Source organism: Acipenser ruthenus, chromosome 55 (assembly GCF_902713425.1).
Source record: "Acipenser ruthenus chromosome 55, fAciRut3.2 maternal haplotype, whole genome shotgun sequence".
Taxonomy (NCBI): Eukaryota; Metazoa; Chordata; class Actinopteri; order Acipenseriformes; family Acipenseridae; genus Acipenser; species Acipenser ruthenus.
The window spans coordinates 1,993,786-2,016,477 of record NC_081243.1 but is presented as its reverse complement, the minus strand read 5'-3'; the positions used below and the strand labels follow the sequence as shown (position 1 = coordinate 2,016,477).

Below are 22,692 nucleotides of genomic sequence, written 5' to 3'. Positions count from 1 at the left end.
CACACCCCATTGTTTTCATGCAGGCATGTCAGTTATCCAGCTTAATTTGCACTCCAGCGTTATCACTTTGGATGTATAGTAATTGTTTGGAATTATTTTACTGTTGTATTGTATTGTTATTTACTGAGTCTGGTCTACTCAGGGCTCTCTTTCTATTAGTACTATACTATTGAGTTGTACCTGTACTGACCCTGCGGGTACAAAGTGAAGAAACTCAACTAAAACATCAGTCTTTAGTTTCAACACAATCGGACAAGCACTTCTCTAGGTATGTGTGAAACCAGATGGGCAGGAAAGACTTAAACTTTGTCATTTAAAATAAACTTGAAATAAGTTGCTTGGTTGCGATCGGGTATGTTTGGTGTGAACAGAACTGCAATTCTCTCTTAAAAATAGCTCCTAAATTATACTGTGTGCACACACTTGCAGAGTCTGCAGAAAGGAAAATGACTGCCCAGCCAAAACAACGGAGGAAACAACTTCAGACAGAAACCAGCTCTCAGTGGGAAGAAAAAGCCGTATATCAGGATGAACAGAAAAATATAGAATAGGAAAAGGCAATGAATGGTTTAATGAAAATTGGATACATGGTATTAAAGATGTCATTAGGTAAGCACATGCTGTGTTACTATCATGGTGAAGTATATTAAACTGACTGATTTACTGTATGTGGAATAATTTCTTGTGATCTCCAAATACACGTTAACATTGAAGTGAGACATAGAGACAGATGGATGTACAGACAGACAGACAGACGCTTGCAAATACCCTCAGAATCTGGTATGCTCTAGAACGGATGCTAAATAATATCAATAATAAGTTTCATGACAATTGGAAAAGCGGTTCCCTAGATATATTGAAAAAGTGTGTGACTTAACATACGTGTGACCACATTCACCATATAATTATAACTTGTTATGGTCTTGAAAGTAGCGAACAGTCTACTTTCTTATCTTTTCTTTTTATTCAGTCTTTTTTCCAGTCTAGCCATTTTTGGTTGCAGTTCAATCTATTAATGTGAAGTAGCTTTTCCTGTGCTTAGTGTTGGTCCCATGAGCACGACGTCCTTCATGCACACACAAAGCTGGATTCTAGATTACCTTTCAGCCACCTGCCTCTGTCTGTCTGTCCGCCAAGCTGGACGGAGAGCAAACATGCTACAGGTGCACTGGTGACCTCATTAGTGGGAATACTGGGAGGAAATGGAGACAAGCTGAAAATGTTTCCACCATCAAAGACCGCTCTGTTCTCAGTGAGGTAATTTGAGTTTTAGGGAAATGTCTCATCACTTACAACTATATAAATCTAAATATATTCAAATTTTATGCAGTGGCACCAGCAATGATTCAGACAGTGCCCTTGTACAGCAGCATAGGGGTCTGCGATGGGTCTGTTACCTACAAGGGTACATTTGCAGGAACATGTCTATTGCCACATTATTTTTACCATGTGTATCGAATCCTGTTTTTAAGGTCTTTCTTTAAATGTGAGCGCCATCTTCAGTGTTCAATATGCTGTTCAGCATTATGAGACAGATATTAAACATGGCGCTCACATGAAAACTAAATGGATGCACCTGAAAATGAAATTGCATGAGTGGGCCTGCAGGATTCAAGCCACCTGGGAACAGTAGAGAAACTGGAAGCTTTAATCAGTTCATACGTCAGGAAATGGTTGGGAGTTCCACGCTGCCTCAGCAGAGTGGGAATTTATGGTAAAGTAATACTGCAGCTACCAGTCTCCGCTCTAACTGAGGGGTTTAAGTGCACAAAGATCCAACCTGAAATTACATTAATAGAGTCACGCAACAAATGCGTAAGGGAGGCAGCACATGTGTTGAAAACTGGAAGAAAGTAGGCGGCAAAGAAAGCTGCAGAAGATGCAAAGGCTGCCCTTCGAATTGGTGATATCATGGGGCAAGTTCAGCATGGAAGAGGGGGTCTTGGTCTCGGTTCAGCTCCTCCTACATGGCACAAGGCAGCCCCAGCTCAAAGGAGGAAGCTGGTAGTCAACGAGGTGCAAAAGCAGGAGGAGAGGATGAGGTGTATAAAGGCCATTTCCCAGGCCAAGCAGGGAGAATGGATGAGATGGGAGAGTGTGGAACAACGCAAGATTGGCTGGCAAGACTTATGGACAATGGAACAGAGCAGGATCAGTTTCCTCATCAGGTCAACATATGATGTTCTCCCATCACCACAGAACCTAAACCTTTGGGTAGGAGAGGCTCCCTCATGTCCTTTGTGTTCATCACCTGCAACATCAAGGCACATTTTGACAGGATGAGGTGGCTCTTAGCCAAGGACGGTTTACTTGGTGCCATGACCAGGTGCTGCGATGTTTGGCATTGGAAGACAAGCGTAACATGACCAATAAGTTGCCAGTTCCATCAAAACATTACACACAAAAGACAACATTCCTCCGCCCAGGAGAGCAACTGCCAAGAAAAGGTGTTAAAACCAAGCCTCGCCCAGGACAACTGGATGCTGCTAGAGACTGGAAATTGCTGGCAGATGTTGGTCAACGGCTTTATTTTTTCACCTGAGATTGCCACCACTAACCTTTGACCTGATATTGTCTTGTGGTCTGGATCAGCACGCCTTGTTCACCTCATAGAGTTGACAGTGCCATAGGAAGATGCTGTAGATGAGGCCTATGAGAGGAAGAAACTGCAGTGTGCTCAACTAGCCGCTGAAGCGGAACTGCGAGGATGGAAAGTGTATTCAGTGGAGGATTTGTGGCACACTCTACAAGCCAGTTTCTCAGAGACATTGGATTCAGTGGCCAAGAGTTGCGTTGCACAGTAAAGAACTTATCTGAAGCAGCAGAGAGGAGCAGCAACTGGCTGTGGTTGAGACGGAAAGATTCTGGTTGGGCACAATAGAAAGAATGAAACGCTGATGTACAGGTAAGTAAGCTGGGCTGAGTTGAGTGAGGGATGGAGGGTGGTGATGCTGGGATGCCAAAATCACTGTTGAGCCCTCCTGAGGTGTCGTGGGCTAGTTGACGAAACACCGATGTACCCTACTTAGCTCAATCCAAACAGTTGTCATGCTGATGCGCGGGGGAGAATGCACTGTGGTTGATTTCCGGAGCCAGCATCGCAGCCGTTGTGTGTGCTGATGCACCAGGGAGGCAAAATAAGCTGATCCCTGGAGCCAGCATTACACTTCAGCCATCAACACCAGGCAGAAGGATATCTACATCATCAGATGGAAGGAAATACAAATGAATGGCGACGCAGATGGATCACATTAGTTTACTGGAAAGCTACGTATTAATTGGTGCTTATCTTGGCGAGAGCCGTTCAAATCAGCATGAAGTTTAAACATATACTCTCATGTAACGGAAATCAAAATATGACTTCTCAGCAACGGCGACAATCTTGAAATGCATATCGTATGGTCAAGTAATTCAAGAAGGTTCTTTTGATACCACATTGTGGCAAAGTGGCTGCTGAGTAGAACAGGTGCAGAGGTGATGCAGTGCAGAAATAATCACAAATGGAAACTGTAATCCGATTTGGAAAAGGGATCTTTATTTGGCGACCAAACAATAATCCTCCGGCAATACACCCCAATGTGTAAAGCTCGGCAGGAAAATGATAATAATGATTTGCAAAACAAAACAAATAATAACACGTTATCCGCTCCCACAATACTACGAACACAAATCACCAGTCTGGGTGCGTGCAGTATTGCTCGAGGTGGGTGATAACAAATAACAGTGACTGTGGTGTTGTTGTTCCGGGTAGTGCTGGCCCAAGGTGACATCTCTGGAGACGTGTTAGCCGTCTAGTGAATTTACAAACAAAAGACAATTACTAACAGTGCTACAAATAAACAAAACACTCACTAATTATTTTACAATTATTTGGGAACTCTCCCGTCATTCCAGTTCCGTGCTTCTCTGAACCAAGCGAAGGAAAAGATTTATGATTCTCCAGCCCCTTTATGCCATTCTGCATGACCCCTTGGTAAACGATTGCAGCTGCCTTTACTGTCTGCAGCTGCTACCTCGTTTCCCTTCCGGGTCAATACATTCCTGCAACAGAGTCTTGCCTTCTTCCAGACTGACCGACTTCCTGTACCAGGGAAAGAATTGTCCGTCCAAAGCCTTTCCCTTTTGCTGCTTTGCGCCCTCACAGGTCGGGAGGGAGATTTACAACCAAAACTCATTATATTTCTGTCACACACATATATAAATATATACAGTATGTAGACCACACACTTCTCTCCTTATAACTGTGACAAATAAATCACCATAAACACTGGAATTTACCCATTGACCTCTGACCCTGGGGCGCCAGACAGTAAACAGGATGTGAGGTCGCCAGCTCACAGCTTCTGAAAAAAGCACCATGTGACTCAAAACTTGATGGAGACACAACTGAGATGAACAATCCAATGAATGAATGAATTACTAATCCTTTTGATGTGTCTTATTTAATCTTCCGGAACCCTAACTGGAGCCTTCCAATTCAAAACTAGAGCAATTCAAAAGCTCTCAGTGTGATGAAAGAGCTGATGACCAAGACGAATAGCAACAGTATATACAGAACTGGATAGTGTAAGAAATGGCTATGACATGTTTAATCACAATCTGACAATCTGCTCCTCAGATACATGCAAAAATGTAAGTGTGATATAAAGACGGACGGATGTGCGGACAGACAGACACTGCCTATATCCCCTCAATGTGATATTCTCTATATCTGATGCTGAATAATGTCAATGCCAAGTTTCATGACAATTGGATAAGCGGGTCTCCAAATTGTCACGAGACTTGGTGTTCACATTATTTAGCAGATTGTACTGACAATATCCGATATAGGGGGTCTATCTGTTGCTCATAATGATGGGTCCATTAGAACTGGAGTAATAGTGGACTGGTCTGCCGTCTCTTTCCATTGTCTCACTGGTCTCCGTTTCTCCTTCCCTCCCAGTTACCTAACCATAGGGTGTGTCCGGTCCTGAGGCAAATTACCAGTCTCCCCAACACACGGCTGTAATTTAGAGAGAGCAATCGGGCCGTTCTCTCCCCACCACTTCAGTGCCTGTGGCATTGACGTAAAGAGTGCCAGATCATTTATAGCAGCACTCGCTTATTTAAAGTTTCCGGGAAATGACAGCACAGCAAAAACATTGCAGTTAACTGCTTCAAGCAATAAAGGACAGATCTGTGGGGCTGGGGGGCACAGACAGACATACAGACAAGCAGACAGACAGACAGACAGACAGACAGAGACCGACAGACAGGAGGGCTATGTTTGGATCCAAATTATTATTTTTTTTATTTATTTTTTTAATAATTTAGTCGTTGCCAATTATTTTTTATTATTTTCTCCCCAATTTGAAATGGCCAATTATTTTTAGGCTCAACTCACCGCTACCACCACTGCCCTGACTCAGGAGGGCGAAGACGAGCTGTCCTCCAAAGCATGTGTCGTCAGCCGACCGCTTTTTTTTCACACTGTGGACTCACCAGGCAGCCACCCAAGAGCTACAGCGTCGGAGGACAACGCAGCTCCTCCTGCAGTTGCCCGGCCAGAACTACAGGGGTCGCTGGTGCGCGGTGAGCCAAGGACACCCTAGCCGACCTAACCCTCCCTCCCCCCGGGCGACGCTCGGCCAATTGAGTGCCGCCCCCTGGAAGCTCCCGTCCTCGGTCGGCAAAGGAATAGCCTGGACTCGAACCGGCGACGTCCAGGCTATAGGGCACATCCTACACTCCATGTGGAGCGCCTTTACAGGATGCGCCACTCGGGAGCCCAGGATCCAAAATTTTGACCCCCGGGGTTATTTAGTAACCCCATCGCTGGATCACTACAGTAGCCACGTATCTCAAATTAAAGAAACACACAAAAAAAAATAAAAAGAACAAAAATTTAAAAAAATATATTAAAAATGGCATGTGAGAGGATAGCCACAGAGGGAAGACTCAGAGTCAGGAAAATGCAGGGAAACAAACAATTTTTATTTACGAAAACACAAAATAAAAAGGAACAACAGCCAAACAAATGGTACAAACACAAAACACTGGAACAAATAAATCAGATTAAACAAGTACCTCTATCTCCAGTTTTACAGCTAACACTTACTCTCTGTGTCTCACCACGCCAAACCAAACATTCCTCCTGGCTTTTATAGTCTGTGGCTGGAGCCCAATTAATCAATAATTAACAATTAGCAAATTAAGGGTCCAGCCACATTCTCACATGTATTTTGCAGGGAGGAATTTAACCCCCTCAATAATACAATCACAAATAATGAAAACCACAATAATTATAATGAAACAATAATGAAAACAACAGTAAAAATGATAATAATAACACAAAATATAGGGGGCGGGCAGGCACCCCATCACATGGCAAAAACAAACAAAAAAAAAAAGTTAAAAAAGGGAAAGGGGTCCGAGCGCATTGTGCGGCACCCAAGATCGGTAACTTATAGGAAACCACAAGGCTACCGTTCCCCAATTTGTCAAACACAAACATGTGTGAGAAATCAAAGCGCCTCTGTACCACCTGGAAGTTGGTTACTTATTCCCGATTCCTTATTCACAGTATAGTCTCCTTTTTCGGTTTGTTTGAAACTCACTTACACATCTTGCTCAATAAATATATTGATACCATTTAAAAGATGATAATCGCTCCCTCTTTCAAGAAATTATAACCAATACAGAACGCAATATTTTGTAATCTAACAAAATATTTAAACAAACAAAAAACAAAAGGGGCACGTTGGTCAACCAAACAGAAACAAACAAGTATTGTGCTGGTTTTATAATAATACTACAAATAATAAGAAACAGCACACATATATAGGGGTGGGACACTCCGCCACACCAGTCAACTTCATTCTTTTTTTTACATTAATTTCCCATAGTCCTCTACTATTGTATGAAGTTTCTTCACTCTACCACATTGTACCATAGAGAAACACTGCAATATATGCAAATTGACCATAGCTGAAATTTGATTGGCTCACGGTGGCCATGTTTTTTTTTTTACGGGGAGAGTATGTGCACCAAGTTTCAGATCTCTGCTGTAAACCTGTTCGGAGAAGAAGATTTTTTTAAATTGTCCAAAATTCTTGAAAAATCCAATATGGCCACCACACCATGTGACCTATGATCTTCATTTTCGCTCTGACAAATCTTCCCTTAGATGCCTACCACCCTAACTAGGAGGCTGTGTGGTCCAGTGGTTAAAGAAACAGGCTTGTAACTAAGAGGTCCCCAGTTCAAATCCCACCTCACCCACTGTCTCACTGTGTGACCCTAAGCAAGTCACTTCACCTCCTTGTGCTCTGCCTTTCGGGTGAGACGTAGTTGTAAGTGACTCTGCAGCTGATGCATAGTTCACACACCCAAGTCTCTGTAAGTCGCCTTGGATAAAGGTGTCTGCTAAATAAACTAATAGTGATAATAATCCACACACAGGCGGAGGGCGGGCGCAAACCTGCAACCTCTCGCATTAAAGCATAGCGCCCATACCGCTGTACTGAAGAGGGCTTATCTCTTTGCGTGTGACCTACCAGCTGACTCCCCCCGTGCACGCTACAATATCAAGGGGGTGACGCAGATTTCTGTACACCCTAGATTTGACGACTGAGTAGATCAAGATCGCTATACATGAACGCTTGGTGTTTCTGTATAAAATTAACATGTGTTTTAAAAGAAATACACTACAGTTTTATAATGTTACTTTTAATCAAGGGTTTCGTGTATTCAGCAACGCAGGAGGCTGAGCATACTGTAGAAAATCATGTTAAATGTGGTGTTTTATTTTGCTACACAATTAGTTTGGTCTTGTTTTGAATATTTGTTGCAAGCTGCAGCAGAACTCAGTGGCAGTGCTTGATAGCACAGCGGGACTCGGGCACAGGAATATCGCGCACCCACGTCCAGCTTTGAAAAACTGCATCTGCACAGGCATGGGATCATGCGGGGATACACAATTCTATGGGGTACAGAAATCCGCGTAACACAGGAGAAATTGAGCAGTCGCTTATTGTAAATGACTTCTTATAATACAAATTCACTGAACACGAAAAGTCTGTTTCAACAGTACATATTAAATGTATAATATGTTTCATTGTACTGTATTTTAAATTTGTATTTCAATAAAAACGGACTTATAAGACAATAAGAATTACTGGTAATATGATTTTATTTGCTGATCCCTTGAAATTATATATATATATATATATATATATATATATATATATATATATATATATATATATATATATATATATATATATATATATATATAGTTCAAATGTCTATATTCAACGACCAGGATTTTTTTTTCTGATAAATGTCTTCACATTAATGTGATAAAACTATATTTACTTACACCGCAATAACCAACATAACCATCAAAATCAATTTTATTTCTTGTGTTCAAATTTCTTTACTCCCTTTTCTACAGCATATTTCTTTATAAAATAATCCCTCAAAGACGGTCGACCACAGTAAACAAAAAACATGTACAAAGTAACTACCTTTGCCTCGTGTGTTGTGTTGAGAAGGTGCGTGTTCCTGCCCTGTCACGGAGTTAGCGGAGCTCTGTTCTTCAGTTTCTTCGCTCCCTGTCGGTTTTCAACTCTCCTCGGCTCTGCCCGCAGAATAGGAGTTGCGAACTTGTACTGCAGTCGCTGAAAGAACAGTAAAGAAAAAAGTGACATGCCTTCGAATTAAACCAGCCCCTTTTCATAAACGAGTCCTCCTGCGCCTTTGTGAAGTGATGAGAGAGAGAGAGAGAGAGAGAGAGAGGGAGAGAAAAAACTTAATATTGAAATGAAAGTGTTGGCTACATTTTTTTCCTTCAGTTTTCCATGTTTAATGGAACTAGCAGAGGGTGCGTGTGTGTGTGTCTCAGTGTGTGTGTGTGTGTCTCAGTGTGTGTGTGTGTCTCAGTGTCTCAGTGTGTGTGTGTGTGTGTGTGTGTGTCTCAGTGTGTGTGTCTCAGTGTGTGTGTGTGTGTCTCAGTGTGTGTGTGTCTCAGTGTGTGTGTCTCAGTGTGTGTGTGTGTCTCAGTGTGTGTGTCTCAGTGTGTGTATGTGTGTGTGTGTGTGTCTCAGTGTGTGTGTGTGTGTGTGTGTGTCTCAGTGTGTGTGTGTGTGTCTCAGTGTGTGTGTGTCTCAGTGTGTGTGTGTGTCTCAGTGTGTGTGTCTCAGTGTGTGTGTCTCAGTGTGTGTGTGTGTCTCAGTGTGTGTGTGTGTGTGTGTCTCAGTGTGTGTGTCTGTGTCTCAGTGTGTGTGTGTGTGTGTGTGTGTGTCTCAGTGTGTGTGTGTGTATGTGTGTGTGTGTGTGTGTGTGTGTGTCTCAGTGTGTGTGTGTGTGTGTGTCTCAGTGTGTGTGTGTGTGTGTGTCTCAGTGTGTGTGTGTGTCTCAGTGTGTGTGTGTGTTGATGTCTCAGTGTGTGTCTCAGTGTGTGTGTGTGTCTCAGTGTGTGTGTGTGTGTGTCTCAGTGTGTGTGTCTGTGTCTCAGTGTGTGTGTGTGTGTGTGTGTGTGTCTCAGTGTGTGTGTGTGTGTGTGTCTCAGTGTGTGTGTGTGTGTCTCAGTGTGTGTGTGTGTGTGTGTCTCAGTGTGTGTGTGTGTGTGTGTGTCTCAGTGTGTGTGTGTGTCTCAGTGTGTGTGTGTGTTGATGTCTCAGTGTGTGTCTCAGTGTGTGTGTGTGTCTCAGTGTGTGTGTGTGTGTGTGTGTGTGTGTGTGTGTGTATAATTTGTCTATTGTCTATATCCCTGAATATCAAAGCTTTTCCGACCGTCTATGAGGGCTTCTGTGGCGGTGATTTAACTTTCTGACTGTTTTTCCTGCCGAACAAAACGCAAATATGTCCCAGAAGAATGAGAACAGTCGCAAAAAATGACATGGGTACCTAATTAACTTACCTCGATGCAAAAATGAAATGGGTTGATGAGGTCGAAGTGAGTATTCATAGTCAGAATCAGAACACACGTACCTTACATAATGTACAATTCAATCTGTTGTTGTCTTTTGGTGTCTCTACTGTTATCACTGTAAAATAAATACATTATATATAAGTGTACTGTAGTTTGCACAGTGTAGTCTATACTGAATGTTAGGGTCCCCAGCCCATAATATGATATCTGTAAAACACAGTTGTGAATGTATGCAATAGTACATGACATACAAACCTATGTTGTAAACATGCATTCAGGACACTCAAGAGACATCAGCATCCTTTGCATGGTCATGAGAAGCTTAATGTAATGGTTATGCAAATGAATGACACTGTGGGCTTGATGTATGTATTTATAATTGTATTCTATGTATTATACACAGGGTCAGAGAGACCCCCTCCCCTCCTGTGCTATTTGTTCTTGGGTTTCGCTCTGTTGTTCTGATGCACTGGCTTCATTTATTTCTTCCATTACGCGCATGGCTCTTTTATCTGTCTTTCTCCACGTCTGTTCAGTTTACTCTGCCTATTCTACCTTTCATTCCCACATGTGCATTGTTTGACATCCTGGAATGACATAAAAACTGTCATTAGTATGGTGTCCATATTAAGAGATCTTCATACATCAGGCAAAAAGGAGTCGTTATGTGCTCCCTCCCCTGAATCTCCCTCCTCCCTCCTGTGAAACTTCCTCCTCCCTCCTGTGAAACTCCCTCCTCCCTCCTCTGAAACTCCCTCTTCCCTCACCTGAAATTCCCTCCTCCCTCCCCTGGAACTCCCTCCTCCCTCCGGTGAAACTCCCTCCTCCCTCCTCTGAAACTCCCTCCTCCCTCCTATGAAACTCCCTCCTCCCTCCTCTGAAACTCCCTCCTCCCTCCTATGAAACTCCCTCCTCCCTCCTCTGAAACTCCCTCCTCCCTCCTGTGAAACTCCCTCCTCCCACCCTGGAACTCCCTCCTCCCTCCTGTGAAACTCCCTCCTCCCTCCTATGAAACTCCCTCCTCCCTCCTCTGAAACTCCCTCCTCCCTTCTATGAAACTCCCTCCTCCCTCCCCTGAAACTCCCTCCTCCCTCCTGTGAAACTCCCTCCTCCCTCCTTCCTCCCCTTCCCTCCTCCCTCCCCTGGAACTCCCTCCTCCCTCCTGTGAAACTTCCTCCTCCCTCCTGTGAAACTCCCTCTTCCCTCCTCTGAAACTCCTTCCTCACTCCCCTGAAACTCCCTCCTCCCTCCTCCCTCCGTCATGCTCCATGCTCCCTCCTACCTTGACATCATTTTTGCTGGTCTGAAGAGATCAGTCTATAAAGAACCGTTTCCAGCTTTTGCACGTTTTCATTGGTTAGATTAAATGCCAGTCATATTATCCGGGAGACCAGCTACATAACTGAATGGGGCGTAGCTAACTAAACACATTCAGCGCTTGAGAGCTGGAAAAAGTATAATAATAATAATAATAATAATAATAATAATAATAATAATAATAATAATAAGCTCAGTACCAGTTGGAAATTTTGGCAAGCTGTAGCATTGCAGCACAAGTGTCAGCAACAGATCCGTTTTATGGAGCAGTTTCAATTCAAAATACTACATTAGTTCATTATCTCACGATGCTTCATAACTTTAAACACCATAGTAACCATGACCCTATCTACACACTGTAAGGAGCTATAAGCTCATTTTACATTTAACCTTAAGGAGAAGTCAAAGATCACGATCAAGGTAATTTTTGAATAGAGCATATATGGGTTCCTAAATGTCTTCTATAGTAACCATTAACCTATATACACTCTGTAAGGAGTTATAAGCTAGTTTTACATTTTAACTTAAGGAGAGGTCAAAGGTTGCAGGCAAAGTCATTTTCGGATAGAGCACATATGGTTTCCTATATGTGTTCCATAGTAATCATTAAACTATCTGCTAGTTTTACATTTGACCTAAGATTTTGAAAGGTTTTTAAAAAAATACATCATGTAGCCATATTGGTTTATGCACAAACACCATTTTTGAAAAAGTCAATTGTATTGACACAGGAATGATGCTTGTCAACTTTGGAGTTAATTAACTACACCGTGTTCACGTGAAGCGGTTTTAAATTTAAGAACGAAATGTAGGTCTGGCTGCCATCTTGTTTTACGAAATAACACCATTTTGCCATATTTGAATTCCATTGTCCCCAGGATGAGGCCTACCAAGTTGGGTGTAAGTTGGTAAAATGGTTTTCGAGCAGAAGCAGTGTGTTGCGCGTTTCGTCAAATTTGGTGGCAGTATTTTTATATAAAATTTTATCACAGCAACTTCTGCGTTCCAAAACTTGAAGACTCAGATCAATCACTTCACCGGTTCCCAAGAAGATTTGGAAAATGTGTCAGACGGCCATTTTGGTTCAGGTCAACACCATTTTTTTAAAAGTCAGTTGTATTGATACAATGACACGGATGATGCTTGTGAAATTTTGAGATAGTCAAGCAAACCGTTTTTCAACTGAGTTTTAAATTTAAGATGTAAATGTACGTATGGTGGCCATATTGTTTTACAAAACATCATCATTTTGACATATTTGTATTCCATTGTCACCCTGACGATGCCTACCAAGTTTGGAGTTTGTTGGTCAAACAGCTTTCAAGTAAAAGCAGTTTGCTGTTAGGGGCGCGTTTCTGTATAATTTCTGGCAGCCATTTTGATAGTAAACTTTATTGCAGCATCTTCTGCTTCGCAAAGTTGAAGCGGGTTTGGTTGCTGATGATATCTACCAAGTGTCAGATCAATCACTTCAACGCTTCCCAAGAAGAAGATTTCGAAAGGTAGGAAAAAGGGACTGCATTGCCCAGAAGTAGAAGTGAAGAATTGCAAGGAGCAATAGAAAACGCTGTGAAGCAAGGGATTACTAGGAGCAATATAAAACGCAGTGAGTACTGAACTGTGGATAGCAGCATTCAAGAGGTGAAAAGAAAGTTTTCACCGCTGAGTGACACCTACTTGCTCTAGTGAACTGGATCGGGGCTAACCTAATAGTGACTGTTGTGAGTGTGTCGGTACAGCCTGCACTGTCCGTCGCGACTACGGATTTGAGGGGCTGCTGAGTGAAGTACTGAATGAAACGCTCAGCCTGCGAAAAGTGTGACTTAAAATATCCCGTGGTAGTCAAAAATAAAACACGGGACAGTGTTTTAAATTACTGATAACAGTGAGCAGGTGAAGAAACGCCGTGTTTAAGGTAGTACCCGGGACTCTGAATACTTTTATGACCCTGTGCGTGTGTGCAGCCACGGCTTTATATGCAGGGGAGCGAGTTGGGAGTGAACTCCCACAAATGCCTGAAAGACACCGTGTTGAAGGACTGTTTTAAGTGTTTAAGGACTGTTATTGACTTTGAAGAACTGTTACTGACTTTGAAGAAACCCACGGAAGCAAACGTGTTGCAAACTGTTTATTAATTTGTGAGCACACCAGGCTGGCTGTTTAAAAAGCACGACTCCAGCAGGCAAACTTTTAAGGAACCTGTAAAAACAGACAAAGGATTACAAATGGCAAATGCATTGAGGGTTGCCAAAATGAGGACACTGTCTATACTTACCTGTGGAGCTGCAACTGCGACCAGTGTCCACCAGAGGGCAACTGTGTATACCTACCTGTGTTCTTGCACTGTTCTGGGGAACAGTGCCACCTGCTGGGCCTATTGGAGATCACCCTGTAAAGAATGGAGAAATTACCAATTGTTTGATTACCTTATGGATTAAAAATAAGGACTTTAACTATTTTTACATACCGGAGGAGGTTAGGGCAACGAGGGACTGGTTAGAACCTGACCTCTCGTCCAAAAAGGACTCAAAAGAAAATAATTAGCTTTGTTTCATGTTCTTTGGAAGTACTTTTGTTATTCTACAAAAACTATTTGCATTCTACTTTATTATTATTATTATTATTATTATTATTTATTTCCTAGTAGATGCCCTTATCCAGGGCGACTTACAATTGTTACAAGACATCACATTATTTTTTTACATAAAATAACCCATTCATACAGTTGGGTTTTTACTGGAACAATCTAGGTAAAGTACCTTGCTCAAGGGTACAGCAGCAGTGTCCCCCACCTGGGATTGAACCCACGACCCTCCGGTCAAGAGTCCAGAGCCCTAACCACTACTCCACACCGCTGCCCTTCCGGTGTCTTGCCCAATCATTCACCTGGTATTCAAAAATACCTCGGATACCTACAACCCACGAACAAGTCGTTCACTATATATATATAGGGGCAGCAGTGTGGAGTAGTGGTCAGGACTCTTGACCGGAGGGTTGTGGGTTCAATCCCAGGTGGGGGGGGGGGGACACTGCTGCTGTACCCTTGAGCAAGGTACTTTAATAATATGCTTTTGTGCAGAACACATTCTTGTAATGTTATACTTTTAAGGAGCATATATTTTTTAAATGAGTGTGTATTTAACATGCTTTTTTGGGCTTGCATTGAAATGTACAATGATAATTCAGCTTTAGATATTATTATTATTATTATTATTATTATTATTATTATTATTATTATTATTATTATTATTATTATTATTATTGTTGTTGTTACTTTTTTTCAGCTCTCAAACGTTGAATGTGTTTAGTTAGATACGCCCCTTTCAATTACATAGTTGGTCTCCCGGGTAATATGACTGGCATTTAATCTAACCAATGAAAACGTGTAAAAGTTGGAAATGGTTCTTTATTGGCTGATCTCTTTAGACCATCAAAAATGATGTGGGAGGGAGGAGGGAGCATGGAGCATGACGGAGGGAGTTTCAGAGGTTGGAGGAAGGAGTTACAGAGGAGAGTGCACATAATGACTCCTTTTTGCCTGATGTACGAAGATGTCCTAATATGGACACCGTACATTTGCATCGTTACCCTATGTGTTTCAATTTACATACAAGTTTGTTTCTCCACCACTTTTAAGTCAATTTCACCCTTTCCACCAGTCAGGAAAACAGCAGAATGCTCTTTGATTCCATCAACATTACCTCTCCGCGCCTGTATCTTCTTCCATTCTCGAAGCAAAAAGGATATTGCTGCTCTAGAAAGAGTGCAAAGAAGAGCAACCAGAATTATCCCAGGTTTAAAAGGCATGTCGTATGCAGACAGGCTAATAGAATTGAATCTATTCAGTCTTGAACAAAGAAGACTACACGGCGATCTGATTCAAGCATTCAAAATTCTAAAAGGTATTGACAATGTCGACCCAGGGGACTTTTTCGACCTGAAAAAAGAAACAAGGACCAGGGGTTACAAATGGAGATTAGATAAAGGGGCATTCAGAACAGAAAATAGGAGGCACTTTTTTACACAGAGAATTGTGAGGGTCTAGAACCAACTCCCCATTAATGTTGTTGAAGCTGACACCCTGGGATCCTTCAAGAAACTGCTTGATGAGATTCTGGGATCAATAAGCTACTGACAACCAAACGAGATGGGCCGAATGGCCTCCTCTCGTTTGGTAACTTTTCTTATGTTCTTAATCTGATTTCGTTTTTTTTAATAGTAATAATAAGTCCCTCTACGATGGGCTTGAATTCGTACGGCACTGGAAAGCTGGTTAGCTGGTCAAATTCTGACACAGAATTGTCATTTTCATTGTGCTCTCTAAAATTCGCCATCTCTGTTATTAAAAACTGTAGCCAGTCGAGTCTTTCCAACCAGTGACGTCACTGTCAACATGGCGGAACACACTATCCGTATTTTTAAAAGTCGTTTTTTGTATTATATGATAAATATTACTGTGTTTTTTATGATGAATTTTATTTTTTATTACTTATTAAACCGTTTCTCTTCCCTTTTAACCTCAGGGAGGTTGTCTGTGAAGTTTGTTAAAAGTTAAAGTTGCATTATTATTATTATTTTTAAATTTAGCTGTCACCTTTATCCATGGCGACATGTATTACAATAGAAAATACAATATTCAAAAATATTCAAAAGTTGTTATTATCACTATAATATGATTATATTATTATTATTATTATTAGTAGTAGTAGTAGCAGTACTGGTAGTAGTAATGCTACCAACCCTCCGCTTTACCCAGGACAGCCCTCTTTTTAGGTAGCATGTTCTGGTGTCCTGTGGCAAAGTGGTTTGCAGTGCACAGGTGTAGAGGTGATGCAGTGCTCAAGACAAGGACAAACAACACAGTACTGGAGAAGTGATGGTTTATTTATAATCCAAAGTCTAATGACAACAGTGAAGAAGAAAGGGAATAGGTAATACAGAGCGATGCGTATTGCTCTGTTAAACCCATGGGTTCATTCTCGAAATATATACGTGGTATTTTAAAACACACATTTATACACAAAACACGGTCACAAGTCCAAAGTGAGTGCTGTAGTACTCGTGGTGTAAATACAATTTATCGTGAACAAGGTGCAGTGTTGTCCGGGTTTGTGCTGGCCTGTAGCAACAGCTCCGGATCTTGTTAGCTGTCTAATAATAACAAACAAGTAGATTTTACACAAACAAAACACTTACGATATATTTTGCTTTCTCCTTCCAGTTCAGCATTTAACCATACAAAGGAACAGATCACCTCACTACATCCCCTTATATACCGTCAATCACGCCCCCTTGGTTAACGAGTGCACCCTCTCCTCCAGTCCGTGGCTGCCAAATCGTTTCCCTTCCGGGTCAATAATTTAGTGTACCATAGCTCCACCCCCTTTCTAGATGGCTGACTTCCGCCTTACCCTGGGAATGAATTGTCTGGCCATCCAGTCCAGGGCACTCTGTTCCCTTTACACAGTGCCCTCACAGGTCGGGAGGGAGATTTATAACCAAGATTCATTATGTCTCTGTCACATGTCCCCACAAATTTAGTCAAATCTTATTTTTGTCCTGCTTTCATGAACGTCTGTGTTTGGCCATAGGCTCATCTGTAATTAAGCAGCACCCTGATGGATGGAGGTAAATCTGAAATAAATGGATCTGTAAATGAAGTGTTAAACCTTTGCTATATTGATAGTGTTGCTTAATTTACACCAGAAATAACCCAGTTACTAATTACATTTGAATTAATTGGATACCATACCAACTTGCTATCTCTGCCATGTTTGCCTGCTGTTTTCATATCAAAATCCGATTTGAGATGGGATAAATACACATGGGGGACGTAAAGGGGTTCCCCCTTTGTGAGAAGCAACTTTGAAATAGGTGGCCCAAAACGATTTCACCCCAAAATACACCAGTTACTTATTCAATTTACATTAATTGGATAACATGCCAGATTGCTCTGTGCCGTGTTTGCCAGCTGTTTTCATATAGGTTTCTCATTTAAATACTGAATAGTTTTCCCGCCACTTTTATGTAAATTGCACCTATTCCACCTGTCGGAAAACAGCAGAAAAGAGTTTCATTTTATGCTGGAAACAACGTTCGGGATAAGAGTCGGGTTAAAACAGAGACAGTGAGTTTTGGACTGTCGGAAGACACTTTTGATATTCAGGGCTAAGACTTAAAAGAACACACGTGTTGCCCCAATTGTTTCTTCTAACTTGTACCAAGAACACAACGTATATTGAGGCAATATATTGCCGTTTGGATAGGGTAAATGTAAATAGTAGGCTAGTCTGTTGAAAGGATTAAGTTGTGAATCTGTGTAACATACCGGTTATGTAGTTGGAGTGAATGAATGACTAGTTAGGATTTAAATCCTGCCTTGTAATTAAGTTGTCTTAACTGTGCTGGGCTGCGTTGAATTGTGAGGTGATTACAATATTGTGTTAAGTATATGGCTCTAGGCCTACAGCATAGTATAACTTGGCAAACAGTGTCTTAGAACGCCAGCCGTCTAAGGGCCACTTGTTCAAGGGCAGGCTGAGCTGTGGCAGTCAGAGCGAGGTCAGGTGGAGTGACTTTTTCCTAACCTTTCCCAATGGCTACTAGAGGCCTCATTCAAATTCTGACACCAAACGTCTGGATCCCCTGGACAAAGCGTGCTCACTCTTTCTCCCCTCCTAGAATAAACACTGGTAAGTACCTGCTTCAGATACCGTTACTAACTCCCCCTGTACTGTCTGCTACAAACTGTAAATTCTGATTCTTAAATTGCTGTTCTCTAACTAACAAATCTCTGCTTCTCAACAAACTTAATCTTGATCTTCTCTGTCTAGCAGAAACCTGGCACTCTGTAAATGATAAGCACTCAATACATCTATTCACCCCAAATGGCTACTCGCTCTTTGACAAGCCACACCTCACAGGTAGAGATCGGAGTACTGCTGTTCTTGCTAACTCTGTGCTTGCCGACTCAACTCTCTCTATGCCAGCCTTCTCTTCCTTTGAGCATCTCGCTATCAAGCTCCCCTCTCCCATGTCCCTCACCCTTGCTGTTATCTATCATCCACCAAGGAATAACTCTGCTTTTATTGCCAAGTTCTCGCATTTCCTCTCCCTAATCTGCACTTCAACTGACAAAATTCTACTCCTAAATGATTTCAACACCCATGTCGATTTGCCTTCTTCCCCTCTAGTGACCGACTTTATCACGCTTCTGGACTGTCTTGGGCTCTCTCAATCTGTCAATGTCCCCACTCACACCCGAGGACACACCCTGGATCTGCTCATCACCAGGGGTCTTGATATCTCCAATCTCTCCGTTTCAGATATCTCTCTCTGGTCATTTCTTAATCAATATTAATCTTCCTGCACCTTCAGCTACTACTGATACTGTTATTTCCTTCCATCCCAAAAATCTTCTAAATCCTACGATACTTGGAATGAAAAGGACTAACCAAATAAAGAGGCAGTGGTGAAATGGAATGCTTTACAGGGTAAAGTCTCTTTTTAGGGCCTGATAGCATTCAAGTTTGTTTTGTGTTTTACTTTCTTTGTCCCAATGAGTGAGGTTTGAGTTTGAGGTGAGATATAATTTGGTACACTCTGATTGGCATTGTTTTAGCAGTCCTGTCCAGAAGCTGACTGATGTCAGTGCCGCTCAGTGCAGTGAGCTTCAAGGCCAGCTGGCTGAGGAGACTCTTCTCTGGACTGAGCTCTTGGCTTGTCAGGGCTTTGTGGTGGTAGGATTAACCCTAACTCTCTCTCTCTCTCTCCTCTCTCCCCTCTCCTGTCTCCCCCACCTCTCCTCTCTCCCCTATCTCACTCCTCTTTCCCCTACCACTCCTGTCACTCCTTTCCCCTCTTCCCTCTCCTAGCTCTCCTCTACCCCCACCTCTCTTCTCTCCTCTCTCCCCCACCCCTCTCTCTCTCTGATAATGCTGACACTTCCATTTCTGTTTATTATTGTTCCCTCACAGAGTATTTGGCAGCCGTTCACACAAAACTTGTATTTTTTCATCCTTGAAACACGGCTTCAAATGAAAACCATCTTTCTGTGCCCCGTCACACGACACCCAGCACAGTCCCGAGTCACACGCACACCAACGAGGGAGTTTATTAATAGTGAATAAAACCCTGGATCACTAAACAGTTTTACATCCACTGGCCGTTCTCAGATACATTCTTCCAGACGTTTCATTAAAGCTATAGACAGGTCCCTCAATCCTGTTCAGTTTGACACTACAATATGATTCCTTCGTGGTATCTGTTAATTGACTACATTCTTTCAGAGTTTAGTTTTATATATAGATATGTCTAGGATCCAAATGTTTACCTAGATCTCCTGTGCTTTATAATACTCTGCTATACTGTAGCTCCCCTGTGCAGTACCTTGCTCCCCTGTGCTGTGCCCTTGCTCCCCTGTGCTGTACCCTTGCTCCCCTGTGCTGTACCCTTGCTCCCCTGTGCAGTACCTTGCTCCCCTGTGCTGTACCCTTGCTCCCCTGTGCAGTACCCTGCTCCTCTGTGCAGTACCCTGCTCCCCTGTGCTGTACCCTTGCTCCCCGGTGCTGTACCCTTGCTCCCCGGTGCTGTACCCGTGCTCCCCTGTGCAGTACCCTGCTCCCCTGTGCTGTACCCTGCTCCCCTGTGCTGTACCCTTGCTCCCCTGTGCTGTACCTTGCTCCCCTGTGCTGTACCCCAGTCATTCAAGGGTTACTAACTAGAGAAAGAAAGGAACAGAGATCTTTCTGTGTGTGTTTGCCCTGCAGGCTAGTATTACAGCAGCATCCAAAATAATGCATTCCAAGTATAAACAACCAATAACAATTCTATTATTAAGAATGGCAAGCATAATAATACAGTTTAAGATGTCAAACTTTCAGAGTGCCAGCCCCAAAGAAGTCACGTCCAAGACCAAATTAATCAGGTCCATATGCATCCACATTTTAGCATTCCCAATTGACAGTAGCACTACAATGGTTCTGTATTATATAGTGATGGGCAATGGTAGCACAAGTATAGGGCAGTTACAAGGGGGCAAGGCTGGTAGAATGGGACCACAGTGTGCTAACTATATCCTAAATGATCTTCAATGGCAGACAGGGATGATACATTAGTGGATCCAACTGCACTCAGGGAGATCACATGTCTGAGAGCTCTATTGAGGTCACAGGGGCTGTATGGCTACCTCCTAACCAGGATGGACGCTTGGAAAGATGAGTGGTGCGCTTTCCCTGAGATGGCCCAACTCGATGCTAGGACGAAACAGGAAGTCGAACATCTTGGAGAGGGAGCGTAGCTGCAATGAGGCTAAACAAATCCATTGTGACCAGCTGCGGGCCACGCAGCGATTGGATAGCGCTGGTTGCAAGGAGGAGTTTAGCAGTACAAAGGGAGATTTATTGGTGGAGTAGTGGTTAGGGCTCTGGACTCTTGACCGAAGGGTTGTGGGTTCAATCCCCAGTGGGGAACACTGCTGTTGTACCCTTGAGCAAGGTACTTTACCTAGATTGCTCCAGTAAAAACCCAACTGTATAAATGGGTAATTGTATGTAAAAATAATGTGATATCTGTATAATGTGAAATAATGTATAATGTGATATCTTGTAACAATTGTAAGTCGCCCTGGATAAGGGCGTCAGCTAAGAAATAAAGAATAATAATAATAATTGGTGCGCATGCAAACCATGCTTTAACCACAGATAGGCGCGTTATTTAAACCTCTTTTACTGACTTGCTTTGTTTGATTCATTCAGTTCAGTGAATCATTTCAACAGATTTGATTCACTGATTCATAACGATAAATACATCTTGCTGAATTACTTTGTTTTGAAAGTTTGAACGGATAAAGTCCAGGAATGATAGATAATTGATTGTAGTTGTGCTCAGTGGAGTAACTTTGGTTTCAAAAGTGGAGGTGGACGGGGGGGAAAGGGAGAGTTTCTGTAGCTGGGGCATGCATAAAGATGATTCTATCTGAAATAATAAAATATATGTACTTGTTACAAACAAGTATAACAAAACCTTGCATCCCTTGTATGTCTAATTAAAAGATCCAAAGACATTCCTGAGACAGTCATTCAAAACAATACATTGTTGGCACAATGTTGTCCTGAGTGATGAGTGTGGCAAATAGCTGTATTATTCAGTTGCTTCTGAGTCATGGAATTACGAAGCCATGGCATGTCTTCGAAGAGCACTGAAGCTCCGCTCAGATCGGAGCCTGGATCCGTGATCAGATCCCTTTAGTACAGCCGGCCCCTGAGGCAGCGGTGAGCGCTAGAGCGACTGTGGCATCATGCAGATTTAATGAGGGGGCTGAGAACTGCCCTTGAAATATATTTCTAGAAATGTTGGTTTCCCTACAATTAAAATACTTAAGATAAATGCAGTTGTGCTATTAAAATGATGCTTGTACTGTATTGGTATAAGAAAAGGGTGTTTTTAAAAAATATTTTCAGCTTCCATCCACTTTAAATATGCAGATATAGCTTGAACCTCAAACCGCAGTGTATCAACGATAACGTAATTAACACCAAGCTCCAGACAATGAGTTTCAAACTTTAAACATGTCCTGTTTACAGGTAAGAACTCAACTTTACCATGATGAATACGATAATGTTCGTTATGGTAATTGTTTATTTATTAGTTTAAAAATGTTTAGTAAAATGTGACCAAGAGTGAGTTTTTGGAACATTGATGAAGAGAGATGCGAGAGTCTGTGCGATGTATTTAAATAGCAAAATAATAATTTAGAATCAGTAATATATCGTGATTCATTTGGTATAATAATTGTTTAAATCGTTCTTGCTAATGCATTCAGTTTTTATTGATGTCTGTTTATTTGCACAAAGGTCATTTTGCTGTTTTGAGTTTACTGTTTCAATTTAAAATGAAAAGTTAAACTGTAAGTAGACAGAAACCTCAGTGTGATATTATTATTATTATTATTTATTAGCAGACACCCTTCTCCAGGGCGACTTACAATTGTTACAAGATATCACATTATTTTTACATACAATTACCCATTTATACAGTTGGGTTTTTACTGGAGCAATCTAGGTAAAGTACCTTGCTCAAGGGTACAGCAGCAGTGTCCCCCCACCTGGGATTGAACCCATGACCCTCCGGTCAAGAGTCCAGAGCCCTAACCACTACTCCACAGTGCTGTAAAGAACACAAGCTATGGTGAATTACAAACTTAAAACATTTTCTTGTGTTTTGGATACAGCAGCGTAGTACATCCTCCTCTATCTTTGTCCATCCACTTGCCATTTTTCCCCAACATTACTGTGATCTCAGGCTGTGTACAAATGTGTCAGCCGGGGTCTTTAAACTACTCTCCACGTATGTTCACTTCTCATTGATCAGTTTCCCTAGTTAAGGTGTGTGCAGCTCCAGGATCAGATCAGCATTACGGATCAGTGGAGCCTGATCCAGATCCTTGTAGTAAAACACCATCT

General features: G+C 42.1%; 1 protein-coding gene across 2 annotated transcripts in view; it reads right to left on the bottom strand.

The window, feature by feature from the left end:
• Positions 1-8,737, bottom strand: part of LOC117401685 (biglycan) — a 39,840-nt gene extending 31,103 nt beyond the window's left edge. The window contains exon 1 of one of the 2 annotated variants that reach the window (XM_059017085.1): positions 8,508-8,737. The gene's annotated coding sequence lies outside the window, so the exon portion shown is untranslated. The remainder of the gene's footprint in view (positions 1-8,507) is intronic. The other variant, XM_034002479.3, reaches the window with a different exon arrangement.
• Between the last annotated feature and the right edge of the window lie 13,955 nt (positions 8,738-22,692).